This window comes from Dama dama, chromosome 4 (assembly GCF_033118175.1).
Source record: "Dama dama isolate Ldn47 chromosome 4, ASM3311817v1, whole genome shotgun sequence".
Taxonomy (NCBI): Eukaryota; Metazoa; Chordata; class Mammalia; order Artiodactyla; family Cervidae; genus Dama; species Dama dama.
This window is the reverse complement of record NC_083684.1, coordinates 49,215,433-49,234,437: the sequence shown is the minus strand read 5'-3', so window position 1 is coordinate 49,234,437 and position 19,005 is coordinate 49,215,433. Positions and strand designations below refer to the sequence as shown.

At 39.6% G+C, this 19,005-nt stretch overlaps 1 long non-coding RNA gene across 1 annotated transcript in view; it reads left to right on the top strand.

Moving 5' to 3' along the window:
• Nucleotides 1–19,005, top strand: part of LOC133050910 (uncharacterized) — a 193,054-nt gene that overhangs the window by 139,047 nt on the left and 35,002 nt on the right. Inside the window, exons 2-4 of the long non-coding RNA XR_009691722.1 lie at nucleotides 4,971–5,027; nucleotides 5,607–5,676; nucleotides 8,870–9,113. This is a non-coding gene — a long non-coding RNA (uncharacterized LOC133050910). The remainder of the gene's footprint in view (nucleotides 1–4,970; nucleotides 5,028–5,606; nucleotides 5,677–8,869; nucleotides 9,114–19,005) is intronic.

Genomic DNA, 19,005 nt, shown 5'->3' with positions numbered 1-19,005 from the left:
AGCTGGTAAATCTGGGTAAATTTATAAGGAATTTTTTTCCCCGTAAGTCCACATACTTGGACAAAGCCAAAAGACATTGAGTCCCAACAGCACTGATAGTTTCAGAAGATTCAGTTTTTACATGAGCAGCTGTGGCTGATGGACGGGACCTCTTGAAAGCACCAGGCATGTTAGAATGGGTGTCCTGGGTGAGTGGGATGGCTACATCCCACTGGCCTTCAGAGCTCAGAAAGCTGGGGATACCCTGTTCCCTCCCACATCAGACCTCTGCCCAGCCAGCTGTGTGACCAGGAAGAGGCCATGGGGCCCCTGTCCTAGCTTCATGAGGCCGAGGGGACCATACATATCAGCAGCCATTGCATGGGTTTCTCCATAAGCATCTCCAGCCTTCCCAAAGCTTCCCTCAGCTTCTGCTCTATTATTTCATAGATGGATCCAGGAGGGAATTTTTCCTCTTTACAGCCCCTTCTCGGGATGGCTGTAAAATTATCTCCAACTGTTTCACCTAGAAATCTCCAAGAGGACATGCAGCTCCTGTTGACATCCCATTGTGTTTTCAGTAGCTTTGCAGATTTGTCTGTGGCATGTTTTCCAGTCTTGTGCTTTTCTTCATTCTCCCCAAGTGATTCATTAGTATGTTTCCTATTGTAGAGGGTTATCATTAATATACAAATTAATAGTCAAGGAAGTATCCAAATTTAGGGCAGCGATTTTTTAATATATATATATATATATATAGGAAATTGGGTTAGTTGCTTTCTTTCCTAACAAAACCTCATTTTGCTGGATTTTTAGTTTTTTTAAATTTTTCTTGAAATATTTTTGTCTTCATGTGTTTATAAAGTGAAATACATACTCTCTGCAAAAGCTTAAGAAAATCCTATAAATACAAAGAGGTTAACAAAGACTACCTATAATTTCATTTCCTGGAGATGGCCTCTCTTCCCACTTGATTTAAATCCTTCTGGTCCTTTTTAGGGAACTAGAAATCTAGTTGTCTATATGTGTGTGGTGCATAACTACCCTCTCTCCTTAGAACACTTCCAACTCCCTTGTCCCTCCTGTTTGCTCAGTAACACCCAAACTTGGTCCTACTTTAATTTTATGACCAAAAACCTCAAGGGGACCCTTAGCACAGCTCAGCAATGTGAGTCCACTTCCCCAGTTGGTTCACCCTCCCACTCTCTAAGACCACTGTTTTATGCTGCCTTTTCTTTCTCCCAATCTTTAAAACCCTTTCCTTCCCTCTCATCAGATGATGACCTTGTTTCTTATTTCAAAGAGAAAAACAGAAGCAATACAGTGAAAGCTGTCTCATTGCCCAGCCATCAGCTCACACCCACCAACCTTCTGGCCACTGTTCCCACTCGGACTCTTCCTCTTGCTGTGAGCAACCCCCATACAAGCTCTGCATCCCATCCCTTCTCCTAGGCAGTGGTTTTGCTTCTGACGGGGTTTGACCATTCCTTCGTTCTTCCACTCATCAGTTTTCCTCTCAACTCCTTCATTCCCAGTAGCACAGAAGCGTGCTGTGCACTCAACCATCTTAAAAACATGTCCTAATGTCTGCATCACCCACAACCACATTTCTCTGCTTGCCTTTATGGTAGAATTTCTCAAGAGTTGGTAGACCATTTTCACTTTATATTGACTTTATTTTCTTATTTTTGGTATTCCTGATGCTTTGGTGTTTGGGGTCTTGATCTTTGGGAAACTGCCCCTCCTGGAGCTAGCTAATTCCTGGAATTAGCAAAGGACTGCCCTGCAAGCATCTTTGATATACAAACTAACCAGTTCAGAGCTCACACCCCAACCATCTCCTGTATCAAACTCTCACACACCAAACCAGTATTTCCCCTGCCCTAAGTCACCCCAAGGCCAGGTACTGGACAACTAGGGGCCATTCCTTTAGCCCACAGCCTGCTGAAGTGATCCAGACAAGATAATCATAAACTTAAACCTACCTACTGTGCCTCATCCATTCCTTCCTTTGAAAATCCCAGTAAAGTTTCTGCTCTGGACCATGCTCTCCTCTCCCCTTCTGCCTCCTGGCTGACCTTGGTTCTTTCCCATGTGGCCCTGCAGGGTATGCCAGGTCTCCCATTTCTGGGGATTCTACTGGACTCCCCCCCCACCACTTTCTCTGTGAAGCAGGAAGAGAGTTGCACCGAGTATGAGCGAGGACATTCCTTGGGCTGACCACTACAAGTGAAAGTGAAAGTCGCTCAGTCATGTCCAGCTCTTTGCAACCCGTGGACTGTACTTGGAATTCTCCAGGCCAGAATACCAGAGTGGGTAGCCTTTCCCTTTTCCAGGGGATCTTCCCAACCCACGAATTGAACCGGGGTCTCCTGCATTGCAGGCGGATTCTTTACCAGCTGAGCCGCAAGGGAAGCCCATTTCTGGGGATCTGTAGGTATAAACTTCTTCATTCATGACAGTCATTTCCATGTTTGTGAAATGGAAATACTTTACCAGATCTGATTCAAACAAATCCTGGGTACAAACTTTAGAATACACTTCCGCCTGGGTTTTCTGTTTAAATGACTGTAATCAGATGTTTGTCCCCAGCATTCCTCTGAAACAGATCTTAGAACACCTGCTTCTTGCCATACTCAGTGGTTAATTCTTGGTCCTCCTATTACATAAGCTTCTAGCAGATTTGATAGATTCTTATCATCTCCTTTTTACTTCTCTAAAAATATTTATTAACTTATTTGCCTGCATTGAATCTTAGTTGTGGCATGAGGAGTCTTAGTTGTGGTGCCTGGGGGCTTCTCTTTTGTGGTGGTAGGCAGGCTCAGTAGTTGCAGCAGTCTAATTCAGTTGCCCCAGGGATGTGGGATCTTAGTTCCGTGAACAGGGATCAAACCTGTGTCGCCTGCATTGGAAGGCAGATTCTCAACCACTGGACCACCAGGGCAAGTCCGTCAGTTGTCCTGTCTTTAGCCATTACCTCCCCGCTGCATCCCTGTCACCTATATACAACTTCCTACTTGATACTGTCTCCTGGCTCTCTGATATAGCAGACTTTGTGTGTCCCAAAACATACTCTTGAGTTACTCCTTATACTTGCCTGATTTTCCCATTTCCGGATATGACACCACCATTCACCTAGTTCCTCACTCCAAAAAAACTAGGAAATATGTGGTTTTTGTTTTCTGCCTTCATTTGTTTCTCCCCACTAGCCCTCTCTTTCCCTTTTATTTCTCTTCCTACCAGTTTCATACAACAAAGCAAGGAGGTTTTGGTGATGGCAGGAAGGAAGAAGCAATGAGACAAGCCCCCTGATCTTGTTTGGCAGATCTTGTTGTTACTGGGATTATGGCAGCTCAACGGTAACGAATCCACCTGAAATGCAGGAGACGCGGGTCCTGTCCCTGGGTCATGAAGATACCCTGGAGGAGAAAATGGCAATCCACTCCAATATTCTTGCCTGGAAAATTCCATGGATAGAGGAGCCTGGCAGTCTATAGTTCATGGGGTTGCAAAGAGTTAGACATGACTAAAGCATGCATACACCTCTTTGTAACTGGGATAATCTGGTGCAGCTTGTCTAAAGAAGGAAAAGCAGGCTGTTTCTACATCAGAAGCTGCATGAACAGCTGTGTGCTTGATGGGGAGGGTCCAACCACTGCAGCCAGGACTGAGACAGGCAGCAGTCATGGAGCAGCCTAGGGCTCCTCTCGGGAGAGAGGGTAGTAGTTTAGTTGCTCAGTTGTGTCCGACTCTTGCAACCTCAGACTGTAACCTGCCAGGCTCCTCTGTCCATGGGATTCTCCAGGCAAGAATATTGGAGTAGGTTGCCATTTCCTTCTCCAGGGGATCTTCCTGACCGAAGAATCAAACCCAGGTCTCCTGCATTGCAGGCAGATTTTTTTCTGACTGGGAGAGAAGGGGTTGCCCATTAGTCCAGCATCAGGAGGCTCTTTCTGTAAACGGTAATGCTGTCTCTCCCCTCCCATCACAACTCCTCATTGGTGTCAGTGTCCAAATTCAGGTCCCTCTGATGGTCTCTGCCACTGTTCTCTGTTTAAATGGGTGTATTTTAGCTTTAGCATGTCATTCTTTTCCTTTATAAAAACATCTCTTTATTTATTTGGCTGCACCTGGTCTTAGTTGTTGCATGTGGGATCTAGTTTCCTGACCAGGGACCAAACCTGGGCTCCCTGCATGGGACTATGGAGTCTTACCCACTGGACCACCAGGGAGGACCTTAGCATGTCATTCTTCATTCTGTCTTTTTCAACTGTTTTGCCAATAAATATTGGATTAGGACCAGGCATATTTTTTTTCTTTTGGAATTTCAAATCAAATATTTAAAATTTTTATTTGCTTCTTCACTTTAAGCCCCAAGTATGTCAGCACATGCTAACGAGCATGGAAGGAGGGAATCTTGCCTTATGTTGCTGGCATTTTCCTGTGATAGATGTGCAAAGATCTGTTAGCAATTAAGGATTGATTTCATTGTCCAAGAGATTTGGGGACTGAAAGCTTGGCATCACAGGCTATTTTGGGATCCAGGAAGTAGGACATGTGCATTTCACATACTTCTTTATCTCCTGTGTCGTAGCTACTTCTCCATCAGATGAGTTGGGCTTCCTGGAAATAAAAGATTTGGGGGCATAATTATATAGAGGGTCTAATTAATGTGGAAGGACTTGGTGTACAGCATTTTGAATACCTAAAAAAGAATGGAAACTTATTTTGAAACTTAAGAGTGAGCAATATTATAAGTAAAGTGGGTTGATTTTTTTTAAACCTACAGTAGATTTTATTTAAAACTGAATATTTAACAGCTAATTGGGTAAGCCTAAAGGCTTGAAATTACACGTCTATGAATTTAGGCCTTGCGTTTTTGACACCTTGGATCCTCTTCTCCCTCCTTTGCTGTTTTTAACTTACTGCAACAGATGAGGGGCTCTTAAACCATCTGTTAACCTTTCTTTCTCCTTTTTTTAACCATGTAGAGTCGCTCAAGGCAAGAAGACCCAGAGACAGCAAGACTGAAACAAAAAGCAAAGGAGGTAGGCATGGCTCGAGATCATTGGGTTTGACATTTCAAGGCTTTTGCCTATTAATTTTTTATGCCCTGCTACTTGTATATCGTTAATAAAAATCTGACGAAAAACTTTTTAGGATGTATTTGTTGCTTTGGCTTTGATCTTAATGTTTGCAAACTAATACATTAATACATGTGAAGCCTTAAGGAGTTTTTCTAAGAGAATATTTCCATACATTATGTTTTCATTTCCATTTTAGGTAGCTGAGCCTCTGTGGGGTTGTTGATGGTGGTGGCATTCGATTTTGGTTGGGAAATGTATTTCTTTGCCTGCCATTAAATGTGACTTTTGAAGCATGTGAAACCTTGTCATCAATATTTTACCTAAATTCACTTCAGTAAGGTCCCACACTTCTAAGAAGTGTTGCCATTTCAAATTCTTCATTTTGGAAAGATATGTGAAACTCCATTTGATTATTTGTAATAGTAAAACTCATCCCAAATCATCTAATCACAGGGCTTGCTGTCTGGTTATTAAAATTTCACTTAGGTTAGGCTACAGAGATCAGCTCAACTGAATGTCATTATCTTTGCTCTCTTTAAGGTGCCTGTTTCCTAGAAGTGGCAGCTGTGCCTGACTAATTGAGTTGCAGTAAACCCAGTTGTCCAGAAACGTAAGTCACGCCAACTAAAACATGTCATCTTGTTCCTTAACATATGTACATGTCCCCCAATGCAAAATGTAGTCATGACATGACATAATGTCCACCAAAAACTTCTAAAGAGTATTTGAGATTCAAGGATCCAATGAATAACTAGATCACATTTGAAATTTTATTTTATGAAAATAAGTAGATAGGAAACTTGAATGATTACTCATTGGAAAATGATTGCTCACCCCATTTTGAATGCCTTGCCGTGACACATGGGTGAATGGGCTGTTGAAATGGCTCTTTAAGTTGTGTTTTACTCAAAAGTGACTGTGAAATTCTTTGAATATTTATGATTTATGCTCAGTATCATAAAACCTTCAGTAGCTTTCAGATTTTTATCCTTGTAAGTAATGTTTGAAATGTCTATCATATTCTGATTTCTGAGTGGTTAATTATTCAGGTAAATGTTAAGTACCTTTTTCTAAGAGGAGAAGGAATGGGAAAAAGCATACCGCACAGGAAAGCAAAATTAATTCACCATGGTGATCAGTAAGATAACCACTGATCAGGGTCATCGTTACAGAAATTTTTTTTACTATTGTTCCCCAAAAGATAAAATCGTTAACAACCATGGTTGTTTTTTAGATCCACTAGAGGGAGTAATGTTGTACAGATAGGTACTTTTAAAAAGATCTGTTTGTCATTGAGTTGGTAAATAAATTTGTGGTAATAGTATTATCAAAATTTAACAGCCGTGATATTTTAAGTCTCTCTTTATTTGCGAATGTTGCTAGGTGGTTGATTTAAACCCAAAACCAGCTTTTCGGTGACAGAGAGGAATGCTCTATACTTTCACACGTTTGTCCTACTTCTTTCTCTCCCTTCTAATGTAATTCCTTAATTTTCTAATTCTGCTTACTGTCCTGAGGCAATTTTGATATGCAAATAAGCTTTAGCATTAAGAAAATCGGAAGCTTTTGAAATTCTGACTTTCATTTTTTGAGAGATTGTGTGTTTGGTATGGAAGCCCCACAACAGGGAATAAATGATTACCATTTCATTTCTACTGTGGCTTTCAAGAGCATGTCTCTGTTCCTGGATCTCCCTGTGGTCTGCCTGACCAGTGCTTTGGCTTGGTGGGTAAATGACACCCTCCCAGATAGAAGATGTCATCTGGTCTTCTCTTTTCCATGAAGTGATAATAATAAGAAGCTTCAAATATGATGTTTTATTTTCCAAAACTTACAGAATTTAAAGTAATTAACACACAATGTTTTACAAATGTTTAGAAGTACTGAAGGGCTTGCAATGGAAGTATAACACTGGGCTCATCTTCCGTTCCTTTCATACCACTCCTCAGAAATTTACATACATTGAAACGCACACTTGAAAGCCTTCAAGTAAATTGGTTTTGATTAATTGGTCCAGTTGTGTAACTACCACCACACTCAAGGTCCAGGTCATTTCTGTCATTTCAGAAAATGCCCTCCTGCCCCTTCTTGTCAAAAAAAAATTTTTTTTAATTTGTCTTTATTGTATTTTTATTTGGTTAAAAGTTTTCCAGTGTGTTTATATATATATATATATATAGTATTTTTCTTTGGTTAAATGTTTTCCAGTGTGTTTATATATATACACACACACACACATATATATATATATATAAATTATTATTATTATTTTTTTTAGCTGTGCTGGATCTTCATTACAATCCATGGGCTTCTCTAGTTTCGACTCACGGGCTTAGTTGCCCCATGGCGTGAGGGACCTTAGTTCCTGGACCAAGGATCAAACTTGTGTCGCTGTATCGAAAGGCAGATTCTTAACCACTGGACCACCAGGGAAGCCCCAAAATTAATTCACCATAGTGGCTGTTAAAATGACCACTGATTAGAGTGATTGCTATAGAAATTTCTTTTACTATTATTTCAAAAAAGGTGAAATAGTTATAAATGTGGTTATATTTTAAATCCACTAGAGGGAGTAATGAAGTTCAATTTAGCAGTTTTTAAAAAAATTTTATCTTTTACGCTTTTCATATCATTTCTAAGAAATCATTGCCTAACCATGGTCACTAATAATTACTCCTCTGTTTTCTTCTAAGAGTTTTGTAGTTTTAATTTTATGTTAGGTCTTGATGTATTCTGAGTTACATTTTATGTATGGTGTGAGGCAATTGTCCAGATACAACCTTTTGCATATGGCTCTCCAGCTGTCCCAGCACCATTTGTTGAAAAGACTGTTCTTTTCCTCACTGAATTGTCTTGGTAGCCTTGTCGAAAATCACTTGGCCATGAATGTAAGGGCTTATTTCTGGAGTCTCGATTCTCTTCCTTTGACCTAAATGTCTATCCTTATGCCAGTACTGCACTGTCTTGATTTATGGTAGCTGTGTAATAAGTTTTGAAATTGAGATGTATAAGTTCTCCAACTTTGTTCTTCTTTTTCCAGATTATTTTAGCAATTTTGTGTCATTTTGCATTTCCATGTGAATTTTAGAGCAGCTCATCAATTTCTGCCAAAAAAAAAAAAAGCCCAGCTGGGACTTTGATAGGGATTATATTGAGGCAGATCAGTTGGCAGAAAATTGCCATGTTAACAATATTGTTTCCCAATCCATGAAGATGTAATTGTCTCTCTGTTTGTTTAGATCTACTTTAATTTCTTTCAATAATGTTTTATAGTTTCAGAGTATGTTTTACACTTCTTTTGTTAAATTTATTTCTAAGTCTTTTATTCTTTTTTAATACTATTATGAATGGAACTGCTGTCTTAATTTCACTCAGATGTTCATTGCTGGCACTTAGAAGTGCAGTTGATTCTTATTTGTTGATATCTTCTATCTTGCTAACTTGCTGTACTCATTATTAAGTTGTAGTTTTCTTTTTTCTTTAAATTTGATTTCATAAAGTTTTCTATATACTTAGATTATATTTTCAATCTGGATGCCTCTTATTTCATTTTCTTGCCTTATTTCCCTGTCCGGAACTTCCAGTATAGTGTTGAATGAAAATGTTAGGAGTACAAATTTTGTCTTGTTCTCAGTTTTAGGAGGAAAGCATTCTGATTTTTGGTAAAAAAAAAAAAAAGTTTAATTTTGATGAAGTGCATGTTATCAATTTTTTTTAATTTTATAGTTAGTGCTTTTTGTGTTCTATCTTAAAGATCTTTGCCTATATTTGTCCTGTACCCCAATTCCAATGTTGGTTGGCAGTGTTTCCCACACCAACAAGCAGTGTGCCTTCACCAACTGAAGTCTTACACTCAACTCAATTCTGTTGCTATCTGGAGATATTCTGCTGGAGAAGAGCAGAGAAATAGCTCCAGAAGGAAAGAAGAGGCTGCGCCAAAGTGAAAACAACGCCAAGTTGTGGATGTGTCTGGTGGTGGAAGTAAAGTCTGATGCTGTAAAGAACAATACTGCATAGGAACCTGGAATGTTATGTCCATGAATCAAGGTAAATTTGAAATGGTCAAACAGGAGATGGCAAGAATTAACTTTGACATTTTAGGAATCAGTGAACTAAAATGGATTGGAATAGGTGAATTTAGTTCAAGTGACCATTATATCTACTACTGTGGGCAAGATTTTCCTTGCTCTCTAGAGAAGTTTTGTGGTTTATATTAGAAGTTTATGTCTATGATCCATTTCAAATTAATTTTTTGTGTAGTTGTTGATTTCTGCCTTTATTTTTGTCATTTCTGCTTTATGAACCTTGAAGCTCTGTTATTAGGTACATACACATTTAGGATAATTATATCTTCCTGATGAATTGCTCCTTTATAATTATGAAAGTTTCCATTTTTTCTCTAGAAATACTCTTTGTCTTGAAGTCTGCTTTTCTGACATTAAAATAACCATTGAAGCATTCTTATGCTTACTGTTTACATGATATATATGTTCCCACACTTTTGCTTTCAATCAGACTTTATTTTGTATTTAAAGTGCATCTTTTATTGGTAGCATATAGTGAATATGGCTTTTATATGTAGTCTGACATTCTTTGCTGTTTAATTGAAATAAATACTACATTTATATTTAGTGCAGTTATCGGTGTGGTTTGATTTTAAGTCCACTGCCTCGTGATTTGTTTTTTATTTTCTTTTTTTGGCCTTCATACTTCCTTTTACAATATCTTACCTTCTTTTGGAGTAATTTAATGTTTTTGTATGTTATTTCTTCTATCAATTTTTGAATTGCATCTATTTTTATTATATATTAGTGGCTGTTCTAAGGCTAACAATATGTATCCTTGATGTATCAAAGCCTGTTTAGAATTACATTGTACTATTGTTCACATCTACCGATTCTCATTTCACACCTTATACTACTTCCCACATCACAGTTTATACTTCACAAATTCAATAACCTTAAAATAGAATCATTCCATGTATTCACTCTCTCACCCCATCTTTTATGCTACTGTTGTTAAATCTTTTATTTCTATATATCTTATAAGTCCCAAGTGGCTCAGACGATAAAGCGTCTGCCTGCAATGCAGGAGACCTGGGTTCAATCCCTGGGTTGGGAAGATCCCCTGAAGAAGGAAATGGCAACCCATTCCAGTACTCTTGCCTGGAAAATTCCATGGATGGAGGAGCCTGGTAGGCTATAGTCCATGGGGTCACAAAGAGTTGGACACGACTGAGCGACTTAACTATAAGTCCCACCTTACAGTGCTTATTATTTTGCTTTAAACAGTCAGTTTTTAAAGTAAATGTGGGAAGAAAAAAGTTTTATATGTTTACAAAGTTATTTACCATTTCTAATGTTTATTCTTTCCTGTAAATTCAAGTTCCCATTGGGTATCACTTTCCTTTATTCTGAAGAACTTCCTTTAGCATTTTCTTGTATTAAAAGTCTAATGACAAATTCTTTTAGCTTTGATTCATCTGAAAATATTTTTATTTCATCTCATTTTGGGAGATTATTTTCATTAAATATAGAATTCAGTGTTGACAGCATTTTTCTTCATGTTTTCATCTTTAGAAATGTAATTCCATTGTCAGCTGGCAGCCATTATTTCCAATGAGGCATCAGTGAACAGTGTTAATTTTTCAAGGATTTTCTGCTCCTCACCCCGTCCTTCTGGAACTTCAATCACATATGCTTGACCAATTAATATTATTTCAGAGTTCATTGAGACTTTGTTCTTTGGAAAGCCTGAGTGTTGCCCAAATTCCTCTAAACTTGGGAGGATGCTAAGCCCAAACTGTCTTCCTTGCAGTAGATGAAAGCTGAAATCTCTTCTCTTTCAGCAGCTGCTTTTCAACAGGCTTCTTAGAGTTTCCCTGCATATTTGCAATTCAGGGTGAGCTAAGGTTTTGAGGGGAGTTTATATGCAAATTTGGTGACTCCCCATCCTGTGGTTCCTTTTTTTCCCCACCTGACTTTTTCCCTGTCAATTTTTGGCTTCTCCGGCTGCTTCAGATTCTAACACTTCAAGTCAACTCAGACTCTGTTCCAGTTCAAGCTGTTCCACCCCATAGAGACTAGGGAGTGCTTTTGGGGAAAATTAATAAGAACATAGATCTTACCCAGTACAATTCCCTTATTTCAAAGCTTGAATCCTTAGCTCTTTATGCCTGTTTCAGGTCACTTTCTAGTGCCTTCAAACAGTTTTTCAAACATTTTGTTCAGAGTTTATAATTATTATCTACAGAAGTGGTAGTCTGATACAATACAGTCTTTCATAGTTTAAACCACAATTTCACAGCAATCATGTTTAACCATTTCTAGTATAAAGTCTTTTGCAGTTATTTCCATGCTTAAAATACTATGCTTATGTCTGAATACCTAAACTTTAGAATTAGCTGGTGAATTTTTGCTGTGTTAGATGAAATTTAACTTAATTTATGTGTCTTTCACCTCCATACCAGTATTGTTCAGTCATACCAATATAGTTACATTACTGCTTTGTTATTTTAATTGTTACCCATGTAACTTATTTTTTTTTTTAAGTTCAGTATGTGTTTATTTGGCTTTACATTCTCTTATTTTTTTTTTAAATAACATTCTTAAACCTGTATTTCTTATTCATCAACTCTGGAAAGTATCTTAATTATCCACATAGTAATATAAGGATATTAGCACTTTTAACTTTCCTTCTGTCTTATTTTTTTGCCTTTCCACCCCCACTTCTGTATGCTGTGCCTTCATTTTTGCGTTGCCAAGCATAATAACATTTAATTTCTATCACATAAACACAATTATGGCTTTTGTGACTTGCCTATGGCTTGATTCAACATTTATGAATGCGGCAAATATTTATTGTGGACCTACCATGAGCTGGCCCCTGTCCTTGGTCCTGGGAAAACAGAAGTAAATACAGTAGTGAAGAAAAATTCCTGCCTTTGTGGAACATACTTTCTAGTGGGGGGTCAGGTGGAGACAGAAAATAAACAAGATAAAGAAGTAAAATATTTAGTATGATTATTGTGCTTAGAAGAAAAATTAAGCTAAGAAAGGGTACAAGGTGTGCGTGTGTTTACATCTGTGTACACATACCTGTGTGTTTTGTAATTTAGGTAGAATAGTTAGATAAGCTCTCTAAAAGGTGATATTTGAGTAAAGCTCTGAAGGAAGTAAGGGGGTAATCCATGTGGATATTGGGGGAAAGAGTTGTAGGCAGTAAGTACATGTACATTATAAAGAGTAAGTATTGTTTGCCATAGAACTAAGAAGGTACTATGACAACATTCCTTCCCAGTGCTTCCAGGGACCCCACTCTTTGTTACTCAGAGAAGAATGTTCAAAAGAATTTATTCTTGTGCTTGGCTAATTGCTCATAGTCACATCATGTTTTCCTTTACATTTTATTTATTTATTTAGATGCACTGGGTCTTAGTTACAGCATGCCAACTCTTAGTTGTGGCAAGTGAGATCTAGTTCCCTGACAGGGGTTGAGCCTGGGCCCCCTGCTTTAGGAGCATGGAGTCTTAGCCACTGGACTACCAGGGGAGTGTCCTACATGATATTTGGATCATACTTTTCTTGTGTATTTCCCCTACCACCTTTGCTGTTACCTTTCTTAATTCTTGATAAAGAAGAAATCTATTTTATTCATTATATGTACCTTCCAGGTTATTTTCTCCATTACTTAGAACTGCAATTCTTTTTTCATATCTATTGACTTCTGCTCAAATCTGCTCTGGTTTTACATCATTTTGTTATAACTCTGTGATGAAGTTGTTAGTTTTTCCTAGAGTTTTCTAGGTATCTTTCCCCTTATTTACCTTGCATTCTGTGAATTTTTAAGATTCTCAGTTATAAAGTCCTGTCATATATGCCTATGGAATCCCCCCACATCTTTTCCTGGTCACTTTCTTCCAAAGCCTGATCTCTTCCTAATCCAGATAGGGCTACTGGCATCTTCAGCTGCTGTGTAGTTGACATTCTGGTACCTTCCTGTCCTCCCAGTTCCATGTCTTCTTCTGTATCAGACCCCTAAACACAGAATTAACTCCGTAAGTGACTTCTTCAGAAGAGGTATATGGGAGGGAAACTCTTGAGTGTTTGCATGTTTGAAAAGTGCTTTTGTTCTGTCCTCAAATTTGATTGATAATTTGGCTAGGTATAGAATTCTAGATCTAAATATCTCTCAGCAGTTTGAAGGTCCTGCTCTATTCAAGTGTCTAGTGTTGCAGATGAGAAATATAATGTAAGTTTGATTCTGTTTTTTTTTTTAATAGTTAACTCTTTGTTTCTTTCAGGAGTCTTTTCAAATCTTTCTTCTTGGTATTCTGAAATTTAACAGGGATATATTTATGTTGTCTTTTACATTCAACTTGCTGAAACTTTGAGAGACCCTCTTACCTTAAACGCCCACATTATGTCCATATGCTTAAGGGCAGAATGAACACCTGACTGGTGGCTTTTTTCCATTTGGATTTGAGTAGGCAGATGGCAGATCATTCAGAATACAGATCCTTTAATTAAGTTCCTTATTTCCAGCCCCATTGCTGACTCTGTGGGTGTGAAATTTGACCTGTCTGAGTCTAGAATCTCTTACAGCTGATTTCCTACCCACAGCTCTAGGCCTCCTACCTATGTTAAAATAGCAACTTTCTCTGCCCTACCTCCCCAGCTAACTCACATTGTCCATCCCTTTCAACCAAACCTTTGGCCCACCAGTGGCTGCCCCCCCGTTCTCTGCATAGTATGGATGAGAAATAAAGGGTGGATATTTATATATACCATAGTAGTATAGTATGAATGAGTGAATCGTTTCTATTTGCCTACTATCTTTCCTTAGGGGCTCAGGAGGAAGAGTATGTCATATGTCTTCCATTTACCACTCCTTACCCTCTTCTATCCTGACCTTTGTTCCAGGTGGCTGACCTGTAGAGATACATTGACTACCATCCTTGCCTTCTGTGTCTGACTGGATCCAGCTAATGGGGACCCTAGCAGAGGATCAGAGGAAGGAAAGAATGAGGCCATGGTATTTATTCCTTCAGCTCTCTCTCTGTGAAGTTGTCCCAGGCTGAGCCCCCTATTAAAAGTCACAGCTTTTTCCAGGTGGCCATCTTCACATAGGCCTGTGGTTCCTCTGGCTCCTCTGGCCTCTGTAGTAGCCTTGCTTCTTCAGGCAGATATTGCAAAGGATCCTTCTTTCTGACCCTAGGGCACCACCCATCCTTTATGGGTTTCCCTACACTCCACCCATAACTTTGTAAATAATCTCTCTATTAAACTCTTTTTGATTGATCCCCTTTAAATATTGTTTTATTTCCCAATGGGACTCTCTATAATACAAAAAGAAGAAAAGTCATATCTGCCTGGCCCACTATTTGGGTCAGGGAATCTCAGGTAGTTTTAAAAGCATGTAACTTGGTGCTTTCCTGGTGGTCCAGTGTTTAGGACTCTGCACTTCCACTGCAAGGGGCACAGGTTTTACCACTGGTTGGGGATCCCACGTGTCACATAGCACAGCCAATAAATAAATTAAAGCACTTAACTTTTCCATGTATACTGTTTCTATTTATTTATTGCAACCTAACTAAGCCTTTTGGATTTCCCTGGTGGCTCAGTGGTAAAGAATCTGCTTGCCAATGCAGGAGATGTGGCTTCGATCCCTGGGTTGGGAAGATCCCCTGGAAAAGTAAATGGTAACCCAGTCCAGTATTCTTGCCTGGGAAATCCCATGAACAGAGGAGCCTGGCAGGTTATAGTCCATGAGGTCGTAAGACAGCCAACACAACTTAACAACAACAACTGCTAAGACTTTAAGGTCCTAATCCTCTATTACCATTCTGGCTCACTGTTTGTTAGGGATCCTGGAATTTTCCTATAATTTCACAATATTTATTGGCCACAGAGGCCTTTAGAGAGCAGGGTTCTCAGTATGGGATGCTGTGAATTAGCACTGAATTGGACTGAATTTTCTGGGCATACCCTTAAGTCTGTTTCTGACCTTGAAGGTTTTTAGCTTACAATTTTGGTACCTGCCTCTGGGTGTCGGTGCCTTGTTATTGACCACTGACCAAGCAGGGAATGTCTCCTCAGATGAATGGCGACAAACCAACTCTTGAATTGTGTCTCTTTCACCCACAAGGAGCTCAGGAATCCTTTGTGGGCACATCTGCCTCTTCTTCCAGACTGATGTCCCTAATGGCAGGGTCCATGTCCTCGTTAAGTTTGTGTTGCCAACAGGTAGTCCAGAGGCTGCCCATAGCAGGAATGAGAACATTATTTGTAGAATGTAGGAAGCTGTCCTCAGAGAGCTATAAAAACCACAGCTCCAGTTGAACATCTCTTCTACTCACCCCGTCTAGTTTTGCTCCATAAATGAATGACTAGGGGGCTGTGAAACCTCTATGAAGGGTATTCATCTTAGTCCACAGACCCCTGTGTGAAAGAAATGAAGCTTCCCTTTATTCCCTTTAAATCAAAATAAATTGAATTCTGAATTCCCGCATGGCTGGGTTGAGGGAAATTTGATCACATTCATCCTGGGGAGTGTGAATAAATGTCCTTCTTCCCAGGATCTGAGAAGCTTCCTTGGCGCCTGGACAATGAGGAAGGAGACCATCTTCCCTCTCTCAGTCCCCCAGTGACCTCATTTCCAAGCTCCTTTGAAGGAGGTAGCTCTGCTGCTTCTCACATGAGCTTGGTCCTGGAAGAATGGCCAGTGCTGGGAGCCTGGGTTTCAATTTCTATCCTCTGGGGTACACTGAGCTGGGACCTCTCCGTGAGGCCTAGCTCTCCCCACTGGCATGGCACCTGCTGACTCAGTACCCCCCATGGGTGCTTGTGCTCTGTTTGTGCCCTGCTCCATCCCCCCAATTTCAGCTTTTGCCCTGTTGTTTTTTTCCCCTACTCAGAATCTCCATAAGGAACTCAGTCTTCTGGAAGGCCAAAGCCAGAGAGGTTACTTGCATGTAAGAAACTTCTGGTTATGCTTTAAGACAAAGTGTGAGTTCATTTCTCAGTGGATTTCCCCACCACCTGTCTGGACAGGATTGGTAATTGGCCAGGAGGCTCTCACGAGTCTGTGGTTAAATGTTTCGGGTTCACCCCTGCATCTGGGCATTCATGTTGAAGTGTTTGCCTTTCACCTCTGCAAACCTGGACTCCTGACTCATAGCCTAATTGTGATGAAATAAATGGCAAATGAGTGATTACTAATAAACATTCATTCTTTGCCTTTTCCCTTCTTTGTCATGATTTTATTTTTCCCTATTGCATTGCAAATCCCTTCTTAGGACTCTATTTGTAGCTTCTGTCCCTGGCAAATAGCAAGTAGTCAATGTTTGTGGAATCCAACCTGCTTTCTTACCTGGATATTTGGTCTAACTAAGCCTCTATCCTCCCCCCACCCCTTTATTTTACTTTGACAAATGATGATTTTACTATAGAAGAAGCATCCCAAATATAGGATTTCCTAAACAATGGTAGGTGAACAAGTGCAACTTTAAATGTAAACATAAAGTAAAGAGGCAAAAACCTACAAGAATTTTGCTTTAAGAGGAGACGTAACGTTCTCCTGCAGAGGTGATCCCACCCAGAGCACAAATAGGCTCCATCTCTTGTAAAGGCATCAGGTTTCCTTTCTGAACTGTGTTCCATTTGATAATTTCAAAATGATGGCAAGGAGTGACATGGAATAAGTCACTGAGACTGATTTTTAACTTTATATTGACTGTTACTTGAAAAGGCTCCCAATCACACATAGACCATTTGTAGCCAGTGCTCTGATTGTTTTCACTTACAGAAAGACCTGCAGGAACATTACCCATACTTCCTGGGCTTACTCCACAGCATTTTCTTATACCTGTATATATTAGGTATCACATGGAATTTAGTTTAAAATAATATTGGCTATTGCATATCATGCTGTAATCCAGCTACTTTCTAGCTTCCTCACCTATTTTACTGTCATTCTTTTAGTACCTTTTCTCCACTTTGGAAGCTGCCATTTTGACCTCTTAGGCAGAGTGAGGAAAGATCTTCCTCCACTTTGAGTTCTCTGCTTAAAGAAAGAAAAAGAAAAACTTAGGGGTTCTGGATCCTGTCTCAGTGGTGGTTTGGGCTGTCACTCTTTCTGGTGGTATGGAGACTCTTTCTGGTGGTATGGAGGCTGGGCCCGCTCTTCCTTCTTAAGAAGATTCCTCCAGGCTCCCAGGGAGTCATGTCCTTAACTCACTGCTCCCTCTAGGAAGCTCACGTGTATTTCTCAACCTCTTGTGAACTGTTAAGGGGGAAAATCTGCTAACTTAGAAATGAATATGATTCAGGAGTTCTGAATTCAGTAAAATATAGCCAGTGACCCCCCCCCTTTTTTTTTTTCTGATGTGGACCTTGTCTAAAGTCTTTACTGCATTTGTTACAATATTGTTTCTATTTTATGTTTTGGTTTTTTTGGCCCAGAGGCATGTGGGATCTTAGCTTCCCGACCAGGGATCTGACCTGCACCCCCTGCATTGGAAGGTGAAATCCTAACCACTGAAACTCCAGGGAAGACCTTAGCCAGTGACTTTAAAAAAATAATTTTATTTATTTATTTTTGGCTGTGCTGGTCTTTGTTGCTGCACAGGCTTTTCTCTAGTTGCCAAGGGTGGGGGCCACTCTCTAGTTGCAGTGTGTGGGTTTCTCATCGCAGTGGCTTTTCTTGTTGTGGAGCACAGGCTCCGGCCAGGCTTTAGTAGTTGCGGCTCCTGGGCTCTAGAACACTGGCTCAGTAGTTGTTGTGCATGGGCTGAGTTGCTCCATGGCATTTGGGATCTTCCTGGATCAGGGACTGAACCCGGGTTTGCTGCATTGGCGGGCGGATTCTTTACCACTGAGCCACCGGGAAAGCCCCACCAGTGACTTCTAGAATATCTTTTCAGATAAAATAATATAAAAATAGTATAATTCCTTATGGAAAACTTGAAAAATACAGATATATATGTTTATATGCATGTACTGTTATTTTCTGCCCACTCATCACCTTCACCTGGATGTCTGATAAGCATCAGCTTGAACCACCCTGTGTCCTGTGCCTTCTGCAGGCTTGTCCAGCTCAGGACTCTATTCTTCCAGACACTCAGTCAACCTGGAATCCACTCCTTCTCACCCACACATCTAATTCAGTAGCAAATTCTGTTGGCTCTTCCTTCAAAATCAGCTTAAATCCAGGTGCTTTTCGTAGAACCACCACCCCTCTCCTACATTCCCCTGTTCCATTGTGATCTTGTCTGGATCACAATGGAGCCCCAGAGAATAAACCCCCTACAGTTTATTCTCTGAAAGCAGCCAGAGAATGTCTGTTTCTGGTATAAGGAAGATGCAGGACTTGATTTACCATCTTGCCACAACTAGAAAACCTATCAAAATTCACGAAACAACTGTTTTCAGTATATAAATTCATACTAAATTTGTACATTTGCATGGATCTGATTAGGAACTTTCTATTTTCTTCCATGGTTCTGTCTGTGTAATCCTCTACCCCTAAAATAATTATTGAAACTATATCATACATATCAATATTTGGTATTGTAAGTCTAACCCCATTACCCTTCTTTTGCAAAATGTTCTTGGCTGAATCAGGTGTGTCTTTTCTCAAGTATAGGAAATTATAGGAATTGTTTTGCATTTGGAGATTTATCTGAGGATTCATGGATTTCTTCCAGTATTAAATACTACACAGCCTTGATTACTATAACTATGTAATAAGTTGAAATTGAGTAAACTGATTCATCCCACCATATACTTGTTTATTGAATTGTTTTAGCTATTCTAGCTTCCTTACCTTTCCATATAAATTTTAAAGTAAGCTCATGTACATCTACAAGATTTAGTCCTCAGTGAAGTTTTATGGTTTTTCTCACGTAACGCCAGCACATTTACTGTTGAGTGTATTCCTA